The sequence below is a fragment of the Eptatretus burgeri genome, chromosome 17 (assembly GCF_056783735.1).
Source record: "Eptatretus burgeri isolate ZD-2024b chromosome 17, Ebu_testis_v1, whole genome shotgun sequence".
NCBI lineage: Eukaryota > Metazoa > Chordata > Myxini > Myxiniformes > Myxinidae > Eptatretus > Eptatretus burgeri.
The window spans coordinates 7,832,635-7,846,998 of record NC_140977.1 but is presented as its reverse complement, the minus strand read 5'-3'; the positions used below and the strand labels follow the sequence as shown (position 1 = coordinate 7,846,998).

The 14,364-nt window shown below is 48.9% G+C and overlaps 1 protein-coding gene across 8 annotated transcripts in view; it reads right to left on the bottom strand.

Moving 5' to 3' along the window:
• LOC147009201 (uncharacterized) overlaps nt 1-14,364 on the bottom strand; it is a 315,005-nt gene that overhangs the window by 104,497 nt on the left and 196,144 nt on the right. The window lies entirely within an intron of this gene.

Genomic DNA, 14,364 nt, shown 5'->3' with positions numbered 1-14,364 from the left:
GCAAACCACTAAGCGCAAACCAGATGGGATGGTGTATCGCTGCAGAATGCTGTGGTAGCCATGCTGGTTAAGTGTGCCTTGAATTCTAAAGAAATAGCCGACAGTGTCACCAGCAAAGCACCCCCACACCATCACACCTCTTCCATGCTTCACGGTGGGAACCACACATGCAGAGATCATTCGTTCACCTTCTTTGCGTCTCACAAAGACACGGTGGAAGGAACCAAAAATCTCAAATTTGGACTCATCAGACCAAAGGACAGATTTCCACCAATCTAATGTCCATTGCTCGTGTTTCTTGGCCCAAGCAAGTCTCTTATTATTATTGGTCTCCTTCAGTGGTGGTTTCTTTGTAACAATTCGATCATGAAGGCCTGATTCATGTAGTCTCCTCTGAACAGTTGAAGTTGAGATGTGTCTGTTACAAAAACTCTGTGAAGCATTTACCTGGGCTGCAATCTGAGGTGCAGTTAATTGGCGATTTCTGAGGCCGGTAACTCTAATAAACTTATCCTCTGCAGTAGAGGTAACTCTGGGTCTTCCTTTCCTGTGGCGGTCCTCACGGGAGCCAGTTTCATCACAGCGCTTGATGGTTTTTGCGACTGCACTTGACGAAACTATTAAAGTTCTTGAAATTTTCCGGATTGACTGACCTTCATGTCTTAAAGTAATGATGGACTGTCCTTTCTCTTTGCTTAGTTGAGCTGTTCTTGCCAAAATATGGACTACTACATTAAATCCTTCCTCTTCTCCAATGGCCTGATTTCTGATCATCAATTTGAATTCAGACCAGGTCACTCTACCCTGGATATTCTGCTTCTGCTCTCCCAACAATGGATGGAGGTCCTCAATGCCAGATGTGACATCAGAGCCGTATCCCTCGACATATCGTGTACTTTTGACAAGGTCTGGCACCCTTCCGTGCTCACCAAACTCTCTTCTTATGGTATCCAAGGCCATCTCCACTCATGGCTCACAGACTTCCTCTCCTATCGCAGTCAACGTGTGGCCCGAAATGGAGTTATTTCATCCCCTCTTCCTGTCCAAACACAACACACCTGTGCTTCGTCAGGCTCCCTACTCTCCCGACATGGCTCCATGTGACTTCTGGCTTTTCCCCAAGCTGAAAATGCCCCTGAAAGGGACCAGATTTCAGTCCAGAGAAGACATCATGCGGAACTCGACGGACCAGCTGCGCGCCATCCCAAAAGAGGCGTTCCAGCGCTGCAGTGGCAGAACCGTTGGGAGAAGTGTGTGGCAGCCCAAGGGGACTACTTTGAAGGAGATTAGTGTAAGTTTGTTTATCTGAATACGTGTATTTTTTATGAATAAATGTCGGATACTTTTTGAACACACCTCGTATATATATATATATATATATATATATATATATATATATATATATATATATATATATATATATATATATATATATATATATATATATATATATATATATATATATATATATATATACATATATATATATATATACATATATACACATATACAATAGGGTGGTCCAAAAAGTCGAAAAAATAGAACGTTGTTCCACAAGCTTAAAATTATTCTAATATGATCCAATAACGCGCATAAATTTTTTTAGCTTGATCGGAGGTGATTTAGAGGTCGCTCCATATGATGACTTTTTGTCTCATGACTTGAATAAATTAGGATATGGTCAGGTACGATTACGGGTACTTCTGGATGTCCGAGGTGGAAATAGAGTGCATTTTCGAACTCTATGGGGTCGATTTACTCGAAAAAATGACTGCACCGACGTTGAATTCACTACCATTTCGAAAATATGACCTAAAACAAGATTTATCATGACTGGAGTTGAGTAACTAATCCTACTCATTTCGATATTTTCTAATCTATAATTAAATTTGTTGTCCGTATAAACATTTCTTCGAGTAAATCGACCCCATAGAGTTCGAAAATGCACTCCATTTCACCTTGGACATCCAGAAGTACCCATTATCTTACCTGACCATACCCTAATTTAACCAACTCATGAAACTAAAAGTCGTCATATGGAGCGACCTCTAAATCACCTCCGATCAACTTAAATTTTTTTATGCATGTTATTGAGTCATAGTGGAATAATTTATGGCTTGTGGAGACATCCGAATTTTATTTATTTTTTTTGCTGTTTTTGGACCACCCTAATATTATATATATATATATATATATATATATATATATATATATATATATATATATATATATATATATATATATATATATATATATATATATATATATATATACATATATATATATATATATATATATATAATACATATATATATATATATATATACATATACATATACATATATATATATATACATATACATATATATATATACATATACATATATAAATATATATATATACATATATATACATATACATACATATACATATATATATACATATACATATATATTGTTGTGGTTACCAAATTCGCAAACCACCATTCAGGTCCCTTCGGTGAGGTATCTCGGCAAGTATATGTGTAGTTAGGCCCAAACCCGTTGTCTAGTGGGAATACATGTCATTTATGCGTGCTGCGACTCTTCAGGATAGCCGTTTTTCTTTTACTATCTTTATTTTGGACCAACCGCCATGATTACCACCACAACCACAACATCAACCACCAACCACAACGCCGCTTCACCACAACCGCCACGACCTTCCCGTCACACCTCGCCACCGTAGCATCGCCACCGTTCTTGCCCCGCTGTGGGTACCGGTGTTGGACTCGTGCAGGGCGCGCGTCGAACAGCGTGTACAAAATCACGGATTTTGTGCTTCAAAAACGGATCAAAAACGACACACGCCCACTTTTTGCCGTCCAATCGGTGAGCGAGGGGCGATTTGGCCCCGCCTCCAGGACGATCGATATATGCAAATTTGTGGATCAAAAAGCCTTCACGCCCACTTTTTCTCGGGCCAATGGGGAGTGAGGTGAAAGGTCAAAGGGAGGGGGTCAAAGGCGAAGCTACGGGGGGGATAAAAGGACCGTGTTCGTCAGTCAGAGCCGTGTGGAAGTCTGGAGCCCGAAGCCTGCAGTAGCTGGAGAAGCTGGAGAGAGTCCAAAGAAGAGTCCAACGGGAGACTCCAAAGAAGAGTCCAACGGGAGAGTCCAAAGAAGAGTCCAGAGTCGGAGAGTCCAGAGGCGGAGAGGCGGCAGCGGCGAAGGCAGACGAGGGGGTGCTCGCGTCGGTGCCGGGAGCTGCACGCCCGAGGGAGGCCGGCAGCGCGACCTGGCCGAGGTGGAGACGCACACCAGGGATAATAAAGATCCTCTATACCCCGAGCATCAGCAACCCCCTCCTGTTTCCCCCCGCGCTGAGATAGTGCGACCAAGGGGGCCCCTTTCCCACCCCCTGCCAGACACTGTCCGCGAGGCCCGCGGAGTGAGGCGCCATCGCCGCTCCGCGTCTCATCACCAGACGGGTAGGCGCGACCCGGTCTCGGCCTCAGGCCCGCCTCATCCTTGAGGGTATTTCTTTTCCTTGGTTTTGGGTATGTGTTGTCGGCGCCGTCTGTGAAGTAGAATTGTATAAGTGTTGCCGTGTGCTCGGTAGTCGGTATTAGCTCTGCATTGTGTTTTCTCTTTTATATTTGCTTTTTGTGTAAATTGCATTGTGTCTTTTCTGTGTGCTTTTGGTGGAATTGAATGTGTGCTTCCCGTGTGCCGAGAATAAATGTGCTTTATTATTGAACTGTTCTCCCGCTTCGCTTCGTCTTTTTCTCCCATTGAATCCTCATCTTGCTTCACGTAAAGGGTTGGTAGTGGGCTGAATACGCCCGATAATTAATCGAACCGTCGAGGTCGACGATAACACCGCTCGGTTATTCTGATAGTACGGAACGGGTCGCTTAAGTGGCCCGTGTCCGAAGTCGACCTGCGGCGAGGTGCGATCGCCCGGTCTACCCTCCGCGTGGGTACTTAGGTAGGTCGAATTTGGCGAGCAACCCTATCCCACGCGGGGGCTGATTGGCTCGATCGCGGTGAGACCGAAAGGTCCACCCGTGACTGGTTCCCGGCGTTAGTCCGAGAGGGTCACGACTGGATTGTCCGTCCGGTGGGCGACGTGCCGCGATTCGAGTTACGTGGCCGTCAGCACGCCGGCGGGCGCGAAGACCGCAACATTGGTGTCAGGTCGTGCGATACAAATTCATCGCCCTCCTCGCGGCACTGGTATCGGAGAACAGGAAAACGGGCTCTCCTGTCTCCAATTAAATTCACGGGAATCGGTCCAGGGGTGAGAGAAGCGACCCCCGATTCCCTCCAAATTACGAGCGAGTTAAATTAACCCTTCACGAGAAGCAAGATGGCGTCTCAAGGCGAGCGGGAGCCGGGGGTATTAGAAATGTATATGTGTAGTAATGTAGAATCCATGGTCCAGGATGGAATCCCCGAGCAGGAAATGTTGATTGTGCAGGAACACGGACTCGCCCAACTGAACCCAGGGCCCGAGGTGGGTGCGGCAGCGGCCGCGGTGTATGACACCTCCCCCCCCCCTCTCCACCAAGACCCTTCCCCAACCCTTGCCGAAACGGCTCAGCTGAGTGCATCCAACATGGCCCAGCTATGCGCCATGCTGGCGGCAATGAACACCAAGATGAATGCGAAAATGATCGAAAAAATGGATGCAAATACAAACGAAATGAAAGGCATGAACAAACAAATGATCGAAAAAATGGATGCGAATATGAAAAACGAAATGAAAGGCATGAACAAACAAATGATCGAAAAGATGGATGCGAATACACAGCAAATGAAGGAGGAAATGAAAAAGTTCCGGGGAGAGACGCAGAACATGGGCCGATGCCTGCAGGCGGGCATGAAGGCCGTGACAAAGGAAATAATAGTTGAGACAAGGGAGGTAAAGGGTGAAGAGTTGGCAGAGACACGGGAGATAGAAAAAATAGAGGAAAGACTACACGAGGAAGACGGGGTAAGTGACGCACACACACACACAGAGGTAGTGGAGGATAATGGGGGTGAGCTGGCGGACTGGGTAGAGACCCAGTGCGAGCACCTGGATGGCCTCCTCCAGGAACGAGGGGAGGGAGTATGCCCCCTTGAGGCGAGTCACGACCAGGTGGGTTCGGTCGTGCTTTGCGAGGTTGAGGGGACGGGTGCTGTGGACGGGTGCACGGAGAGCTTGGGGGGTATGGAGGCCCCGGAGACCCTTGTGGGGACACGAATCCCCAGTGTAGTTGTCCCTGTGTGTGTGGTGCAAGGTGTGAGTGCGTCCCCGTGTGTGGAAGCGACCCCGTGTGTGAGTGGTGTGGTGGCGATGGTGCCGGAGTACGTGCTTCCCAGCACGCCGTGTGTGGATGAGGCACGGAGTGTGAGTGAGGCACCGCGGGTTAGTGCCCCCGCGTGTGTGGGTGAGGCACCGTGTGTGGAAGAGACCGCGTGTGTGAGTGTCGCCGTGTGTATGAGTGAGGTACCGCGGGTGAGTTCCCCCGCGTGTGTGAGTGAGGCACGGAGTGTGGATGAGGCACCGCGGGTGAGTGCCCCCGCACGCGTGAGTGAACGGCCGTGTGCAAGGTCGCTGTGTGCAAGGGAGACCGTGTGTGTGAGAGAGCGGTATTTGAGGGAGATGTCGGTTGGCATGCGGGAGCACGCAGCCGCATCTCCCGGTGTGAATGTGATGGAGTGGACTGTGTGCGTCGTAACACGCAGGTATGCGTGTGTGGAATGGAGACGGAGACGGCGACATGGGAGAAACGAAAGCCGAGTAGCGGCTGTAGTTGTTTCGGGGACCGTGCCGGGTTCACCCAGCAGTGAGCACGCGGTTCGTGCTGTGCAACGCACGAGACCACCACGTGCTCGCTTGCGAGAGTGAAGTCCCGGTCCGGAAACGCACGCGGTGGATTTGCCGATCCCGCGGACGGACAAAGTTTAGGCAGGATAACGGATTTGGACCGGACGGGTTCTCCACGCGATCGTGTGTGTTAAGCTCCAACGGGCAAAGCACATGTGTTCGCGTGGGGAACCCCTCGAGACGTGGGGCTTGTGTTTTTTTTTTGCGCACGGTGACGTCATGGCTGCACGTGTGGTTGGAATCCGGCAGGAGGGGTATCTCTGCCGGATGGTACCGTCCAAGGAGGGACGAGGAACACGTGCAGCTGCATGACGTCACGGGCAGGTGTGAAGTGCGCGAGGTCTGAGTTGCCGCGCAGGTGCTGCGCATGAAAAAAAAAAAAAAAAAAAAGAAGCCTCACTTTCGGGTGCACAGGATTCCTGGGCAAAGGGTGGAAGACCCCCTTGCCTGGGCACAGGATGGAAACTAGTTAGGGGGAAGGGTTAGCTTAGTTAGACCGACTTCATGGGGCAGGGGTAAGTCCTCATGGAGTCCGTGGAATGGATTAGTTAGAGGGATTTAGTGAGCTTTAGGTTGGGAAATTTATTAATGATTTATTTGGAGACATGGACAGACTTGTGGATGTGTAGAGGGGACGTAGTTTAGCTACGTAGTGTTAAAAGGAACGTGCTACTAGTGTAAGGGACGACGTGGGAGCACGAGTTAGTTAGGGGATGTAGTTAGAAGGATTGCAGAGTTCAGCGGTGTGTGTGTTGAAGAGTTGAGAGGTGAGTACATGATGAGTGAGTGAGGCCAGCGGGTCTGTGTGAGTGGAGCGAATGGGGAATGCATGGTGCGATGAGTGATTGGGGGGAGGAGTGACTCCCGCCCAAGGGACCCCGGGGTCAGAGTAAAGTGAGTTAGCTGGGTTAGTCAAATTGAAAAATGGAGGTCGTTTTGTTGTTGGTGGGAAAGTAGGCTCGAGACCCATTTGGAGGGGTGCAGGAGCCCTGTTGACGGGCTTGGGAGCGTGGCTGCGAAAGGTGAGTATCGCTGAGTGGGTACCCCGGGCACCAGGCTAGTCGGCCGCGGTAGGCCATGGGCCCATGGGGGCCGGGATAGAGTAGTGGGCACGGGTGCGCCTGCTTGGTGCGGGGGCCCGGGCGCCATTAGCCGCGTGGGCAGTGTTGTGGGCACGGGTGACCCTCGGAAAGGGGCCCGGGAGGCCGGCCTGCCACGTGTGCGTTTCAGGGGAGGTGCCATGGGGGCACTCCCCGGTGTTAGGGAGCTGGTAGGCTCGGAGGCAGTGTAGTGCCCGGGGTGCCATAGCGGGAGATTCGGCAGAGGGTCGTGCCTGCCAAAGGGAGCCACGTGTCCCAGCCAGGAGACCGTGTGAGGGCACGGAGAGAAAATTGGGGGGCGAGGCCCGAAATTGTGAGGACACCAACACAGGCGACGGGAATCTGGGTTGTTAGAACCAATAGTTTAAGCGAGAGGCGCTTGTTGAAAGCCCCGGGGTAGTTTAACAGTTAAATGCTTAGGGTAGATTAGGAGATGTACCCCTCCGCACCATCCATCCCCTCGCTGTCGTTGTGGGCCGCTGGACCCACTTGGTGTTAAGATCGCCGAACTCTGGGGAGGCCATTCTGAGGCTTCGTTGGGCCTCGACACAGGACGTTAGCTCCCCCTTATTCCCCTCCGGGAAGGGAACGTAGGGGTTGGGAGTAGGCTAGGTGACAGGATAGGTTAGCCGAACAAGGACGATAAAGGGGGTTAGGGGACGATTTATAGTGGGGGAGTAAAAATAAAAACAACAGAAAAAAAAATTAAGTTGGGGCTAAATTGGGGTTTGACAAATTAAGGGAGTGGGTATGTACAGTGACAGGCAAAGGCGATAGGTGGGAGGGAGACAGGTAGGTAGGTCCGAGCCCGCCTTCCAAGTGGCCAGCACCACCGCACTCCCTCCACCAACTTCCACTGACGGCAAAAGCTGGCCAGCTTTATCTGCAGCTGTGGTACTTCAAGGCCTGTGCCGGCCCAGTTCATCTGCTGGCTGTTTTTCTTCAAGGCCTGTGCCGGCCAGTTCATCTGCCCGCTATGTTTGCCTGCAGCGGCCTTCTTCTGCGGGCTGTGTTTGCCTGCTCACCTTTGCCATGCCATGCCCACTGCCCAGGTTCACCAGCCCCGTTCAATTTTTGCTTTGCCCCCCCCCCCCTGTTCATTTCCATGTGCGCCAGGATCAGAAAGCAACAGTTTGCAAGCTGCGAGAACTGCCCCGTTGGCAGCTACAACACGGGCCTGCAGTGGCGGCCCGTGCACCGTGTTTGTGTTCATGCATCCATTCGTTGTGCTCATTGCGTGTGCCACTTGAGCTGGCACGGAGACTGCGTTTGTGCAGCCCATGCACCGTTGTGGTTCACTGCGTTCAGTTCAAAAGGGAAGGCCTTGGACTGCGTGTGAGCAGCCAGCCACGTTCCCTGTCACCTGCATCGTTTGAGCCAGAGACTGCATGTGGGCAGCCTGGCTCCCTGCTAACTGCTTTCTTTTTGCAGAGTTCAGTGATCCTGGGCCATGGTTTAGTGTAAAATTTGTAAGTTAAGGTTAAGATGTACTGTAAATATGAGTGCGCCCCCGGCATGTATGTCTTAGCGCCGGCAATTTTATTTAAGTCGTCCGTGTGAGTGAGTTTGTTTAGATAGTTACGCAGCCCTCAGGTTATTTATTTTGGGGACACGAATACCATGAATGTCGCACTCAGGGATCCGTAGGTAAAATGTACTAGGGGAAAACTACACATGATGGCACACGAAAATTTGACGACTCGGGACGAGTCTGTAAAAAGGGGAGGGGGTAGTGTTGTGGTTACCAAATTCGCAAACCACCATTCAGGTCCCTTAGGTGAGGTATCTCGGCAAGTATATGTGTAGTTAGGCCCAAACCCGTTGTCTAGTGGGAATACATGTCATTTATGCGTGCTGCGACTCTTCAGGATAGCCGTTTTTCTTTTACTATCTTTATTTTGGACCAACCGCCATGATTACCACCACAACCACAACATCAACCACCAACCACAACGCCGCTTCACCACAACCGCCACGACCTTCCCGTCACACCTCGCCACCGTAGCATCGCCACCGTTCTTGCCCCGCTGTGGGTACCGGTGTTGGACTCGTGCAGGGCGCGCGTCGAACAGCGTGTACAAAATCACGGATTTTGTGCTTCAAAAACGGATCAAAAACGACACACGCCCACTTTTTGCCGTCCAATCGGTGAGCGAGGGGCGATTTGGCCCCGCCTCCAGGACGATCGATATATGCAAATTTGTGGATCAAAAAGCCTTCACGCCCACTTTTTCTCGGGCCAATGGGGAGCGAGGTGAAAGGTCAAAGGGAGGGGGTCAAAGGCGAAGCTACGGGGGGATAAAAGGACCGTGTTCGTCAGTCAGAGCCGTGTGGAAGTCTGGAGCCCGAAGCCTGCAGTAGCTGGAGAAGCTGGAGAGAGTCCAAAGAAGAGTCCAACGGGAGAGTCCAAAGAAGAGTCCAACGGGAGAGTCCAAAGAAGAGTCCAGAGTCGGAGAGTCCAGAGGCGGAGAGGCGGCAGCGGCGAAGGCAGACGAGGGGGTGCTCGCGTCGGTGCCGGGAGCTGCACGCCCGAGGGAGGCCGGCAGCGCGACCTGGCCGAGGTGGAGACGCACACCAGGGATAATAAAGATCCTCTATACCCCGAGCATCAGCAACCCCCTCCTGTTTCCCCCCGCGCTGAGATAGTGCGACCAAGGGGGCCCCTTTCCCACCCCCTGCCAGACACTGTCCGCGAGGCCCGCGGAGTGAGGCGCCATCGCCGCTCCGCGTCTCATCACCAGACGGGTAGGCGCGACCCGGTCTCGGCCTCAGGCCCGCCTCATCCTTGAGGGTATTTCTTTTCCTTGGTTTTGGGTATGTGTTGTCGGCGCCGTCTGTGAAGTAGAATTGTATAAGTGTTGCCGTGTGCTCGGTAGTCGGTATTAGCTCTGCATTGTGTTTTCTGTTTTATATTTGCTTTTTGTGTAAATTGCATTGTGTCTTTTCTGTGTGCTTTTGGTGGAATTGAATGTGTGCTTCCCGTGTGCCGCGAATAAATGTGCTTTATTATTGAACTGTTCTCCCGCTTCGCTTCGTCTTTTTCTCCCATTGAATCCTCATCTTGCTTCACGTAAAGGGTTGGTAGTGGGCTGAATACGCCCGATAATTAATCGAACCGTCGAGGTCGACGATAACACTGCTCGGTTATTCTGATAGTACGGAACGGGTCGCTTAAGTGGCCCGTGTCCGAAGTCGACCTGCGGCGAGGTGCGATCGCCCGGTCTACCCTCCGCGTGGGTACTTAGGTAGGTCGAATTTGGCGAGCAACCCTATCCCACGCGGGGGCTGATTGGCTCGATCGCGGTGAGACCGAAAGGTCCACCCGTGACTGGTTCCCGGCGTTAGTCCGAGAGGGTCACGACTGGATTGTCCGTCCGGTGGGCGACGTGCCGCGATTCGAGTTACGTGGCCGTCAGCACGCCGGCGGGCGCGAAGACCGCAACAATATACATATACATATATATGACCATTTTTACAGCCATTTTTCCCTGCTGTGCAGGGGTTTGGCTTTTTTCTTGAGGCAATGTTTTATGGCCGGATGCCCTTCCTGACGCCAACCCTGGTCGCCTCTTACGACACACAGGGATATGGTACACCTATTCTAACCGGGGCATACACCGGGACCAGTACACTGGCACTCATTTCGCCGACCTCGGAAGGATGACAGGCTGAGTCAACCCCCTGGTGTATTAATTCAGTGGCCCAACGGGGTTTGAACTCAGGACCTTTTGGATCCCAAGCTACTGCCCTAACCACTGCGCCAAACACCAGGCTCATATATATATATATATATATATATATATATATATATATATATATATATATATATATATATATATATATATATATATATATATATATATATATATATATATATATATATATATATATATATATATATATATATATATACATACACACAAGCCTGGTGTTGGCTTAGTGGTTAGGGTGGTGGCTTGGGACCCTAGGGTCCTGAGTTCAAGCCCCGTTAGCCGCTGAATTAAAAATACACCAGGAGGTTGACTCAACCTGTCATCCTTCCGAGGCCGGCAAAATGAGTACCAGTGTACTGGTAAGGGGGACACTGCATCAGCGGCATCACCGCGTCCCAACCAATGATGCAACCAGCAGCCACATGCTGCACTCGATAGAGACACACAGACACAGACACACACCCTTTATTTCTGTAGGTTACCTCTGCTGGGTCATGCATTTCACAGCATAGACTCAACCATGAGCACGAAGGAGCTTTCAAAAGACCTCTGGGATAAAGTTATAGAAAGGCACAGATCAAGGGATGGGTATAAAAATATTTCAATGGCCTTGAAAATCCCTTGGAGCACAGTCAAGACAATCATTAAGAAGTGGATGGTGCATGACACCACCAAGACCCTGCATAGATCGGGCCATCCCTCAAAACTGGATGACCAAGCAAGGAGGAGACTGAGCAGAGAGGTTACCAAGAGGCCATTGGCAACTTTGAAAGAGATGCCGTTATGGCAAAGATTGGTCACTGTGTAAATGTGACAACAATATCCCAAGCACTCCGCAAGTCTGGCCTGTATGGTAAGGTGGCAAGAAGGAAGCCATTACTCAAAAAGCCCACCTTAAGTCCTGTTTATGGTGAGCAAAAAAACACTCCGGAGATTCTGGGAGCCATGTGGCAAAAAAAGTTTGTGGTCTGACAAAACCAAGATGGAACTTTTTGGCCTGAATGCAAAATGGTAAGTTTGACACAAACCCAACTCAGCGCATCAACCAAAGAACACCATCCCTACTGTGAAGCATGGTGGTGATAGCATCATGTTATGAGGATGTTTCTCATCAGCAGGGACTGGGGCACTTGTCACGATGAAAGGAAAAAAGGATTGAGCAAAATACAGAAAAATGCGAGAGGAAAACCTCCAACCCTGTGCAAGAAAGCTGAAATTGTGACGAAAGTTCACCTTGCAGCATGACAACGACCCAAAGCAGACAGCCAAAGCTACAATGGAGTGGCCAAGGAAAAAATATAAATAACCTTGAGTGGCTCAGTCAGAGCCCCGACCTAAATCGAACCAAAAATCTGTGGCATGACGTGAAGATTGCTGTTCATCAATGCTCCCCATGCAACTTGACTGAGCTTGAACAGTTTTGTGCAGAAGAATGGGCAAATATTGCCAAATCAAGGTGTGTAAAGTTGGTGGAGACCTATCCCAACACACTCACAGCTGTAATTGCTGTCAAAGGTGCTTCCACCAAGTATTAAATCAGGGAGGTGGACACATGCAACTAACATAGTCTCGTTTTGCATTTTAATTAATTTTCTGAAATTTGTAGAACTTGTTTTTCACTTGGAAGTTGTGGGTTACGATGTGTAAATAAATACGGAAAAAGGTCTGATTTAATGGAATTTAATTCCAGGTTATAAGGCAAAAAAAAAAGGGTGAACATTTTGAAAGTGGGAGTGGACTTTCTGTAGGCACAATATATATATATATATATATATATATATATATATATATATATATATATATATATATATATATATATAAACAAATAAATAAAGATAAATATACAGTATATAAATAAATATTTATTTATATTCTCCACCAGTCTGTCTTTCCCTCTGTCCTGATGCCTGTCCGTTCAGGGCAGGGCATCAAAATCAAATTGCCGCCATTTTGTTCCCTCGGCATAGCGCTGAGGCTCTATAAGCTTCTGGGCACGGTTGCTAGAAGCCTGGAAAAGCACCATCTGTGGACAAATCACTTATCCGGCGGATAAAATTTATCGACTGGATAGGTTTTGTGGCTCAAAGCCTGGATAACTTCATCCGCTGAAGAAAGTGATTTTTCTGGATAACTTTATCCAGCCTCATATATGCCCTGTTGCAAGAAGCTCAGATAAGCACTATCAAGTGAGTAAATGACCTATCCGGGAGATACAATTTATCCACTGGATAGGTTCCGTTGCTCAAAGCCTGATAAATTTATCCATCCATCCATCCATCCATCCATCGGGACCATACTCTGTGCAGAGCGTTGGTTCTGCCTAAGCAGTCTCCTTGGCTATTGGACACAATCCTGGACGGATCACCACTCCGACACAGTATACTAGCATGCTGGCACTCATTTTGCCGACCTCGGAAAGATGACAGGTCGAGTTAACCCCACCTGGTATTAATTCAACAGCTGAGCGAGATTTGAACTCAGGACCATTGGACCCCAAGCCCAACACCTTAACCATTAAGCCAACACCAGGTATATAAATTTATCCACTGGATAACTCAGTTATTTTTCTGGATAAGTTTAGCCAGCCTCCTCTGGCCCGGATACGCCTTATCCGTGGTGGTTCGTGAAGTGTACGTAGGTTTGTCCAATTCAAAATGGCAGATGATCCAGCTTTGTTTGACATCTGTCAGACAAACGTTGAAAGGAAATTCTGCAAACGTGTTGATCCAATGCATGAATATTTGAAGCGAGAGTTCCACGACCATCCATTTATCCATTGGGACCATACTCTGTGCAGAATGCTGGTGCTGCCTGAGCAGTCTCCTTGGCTATTGGGCACAATCCTGGACGGGTCGCCACTCCAACGAAGTACACCAGCAAGCTGGCACTCATTTTGCCAACCTCGGAAGGATGACAGACAGAGTCAATCCCACCTGGTATTAATTCAACAGCCGAGGGGGATTTCAACTCAAGAACCTAGGATCCAAAGCCCACCACCCTCACCATTAAGCCAACATCAGGCATTACACACAAACATATATCGAGAATTGCCTGATGTTAGAGTAGGATACCATATATGTATACCTTCAGCCAAAATATAGTAGCTTAGCATGTTATACCACAGAACCATTCCAAGTTGTACCATTTGCAGCATTAATCACTAGCTTCTGTCACATGGAGTAAACTGCAATTAATATTATCCTCATTTTCATTTAAAAAAAATTTTAAGTTAGCAAATGTATGCTCTTCACATTCGAGGTGGATATTCGGACTACAGTAAACCATTGATTTCCACAGGCGGTTCCGTTTCCACTCATCTATAAACTCATGCGTCATGAACTGGAGAGATTTACCAGAATCACCCTCGCTCACGGTGCAAAACCAGAGGATTCACGACTCCTTACGTTTTCTGCGCATTTCTTCACTTGGTGGAAAATGCACCTGTTAATGCCATGTCTGTCCTTACAGTGACGGCGAGCATTCTCGCCCCGACCAAGTTAATCCAAAACCTACACTTTGTGTGTCAAAGACATCACTTTCCTCAACGTTTCTGCAATAAGTTCATCACTAGCAACAATTTTCATCTTGGGAGCCATGGTTAAAAATCACTAAGGGCAATAATAACCGAAAACAAAGTACGGTTCAACAGATAGCTTCCACAGAATGTAGCGTTGACATGGAATACAGCACAGTACA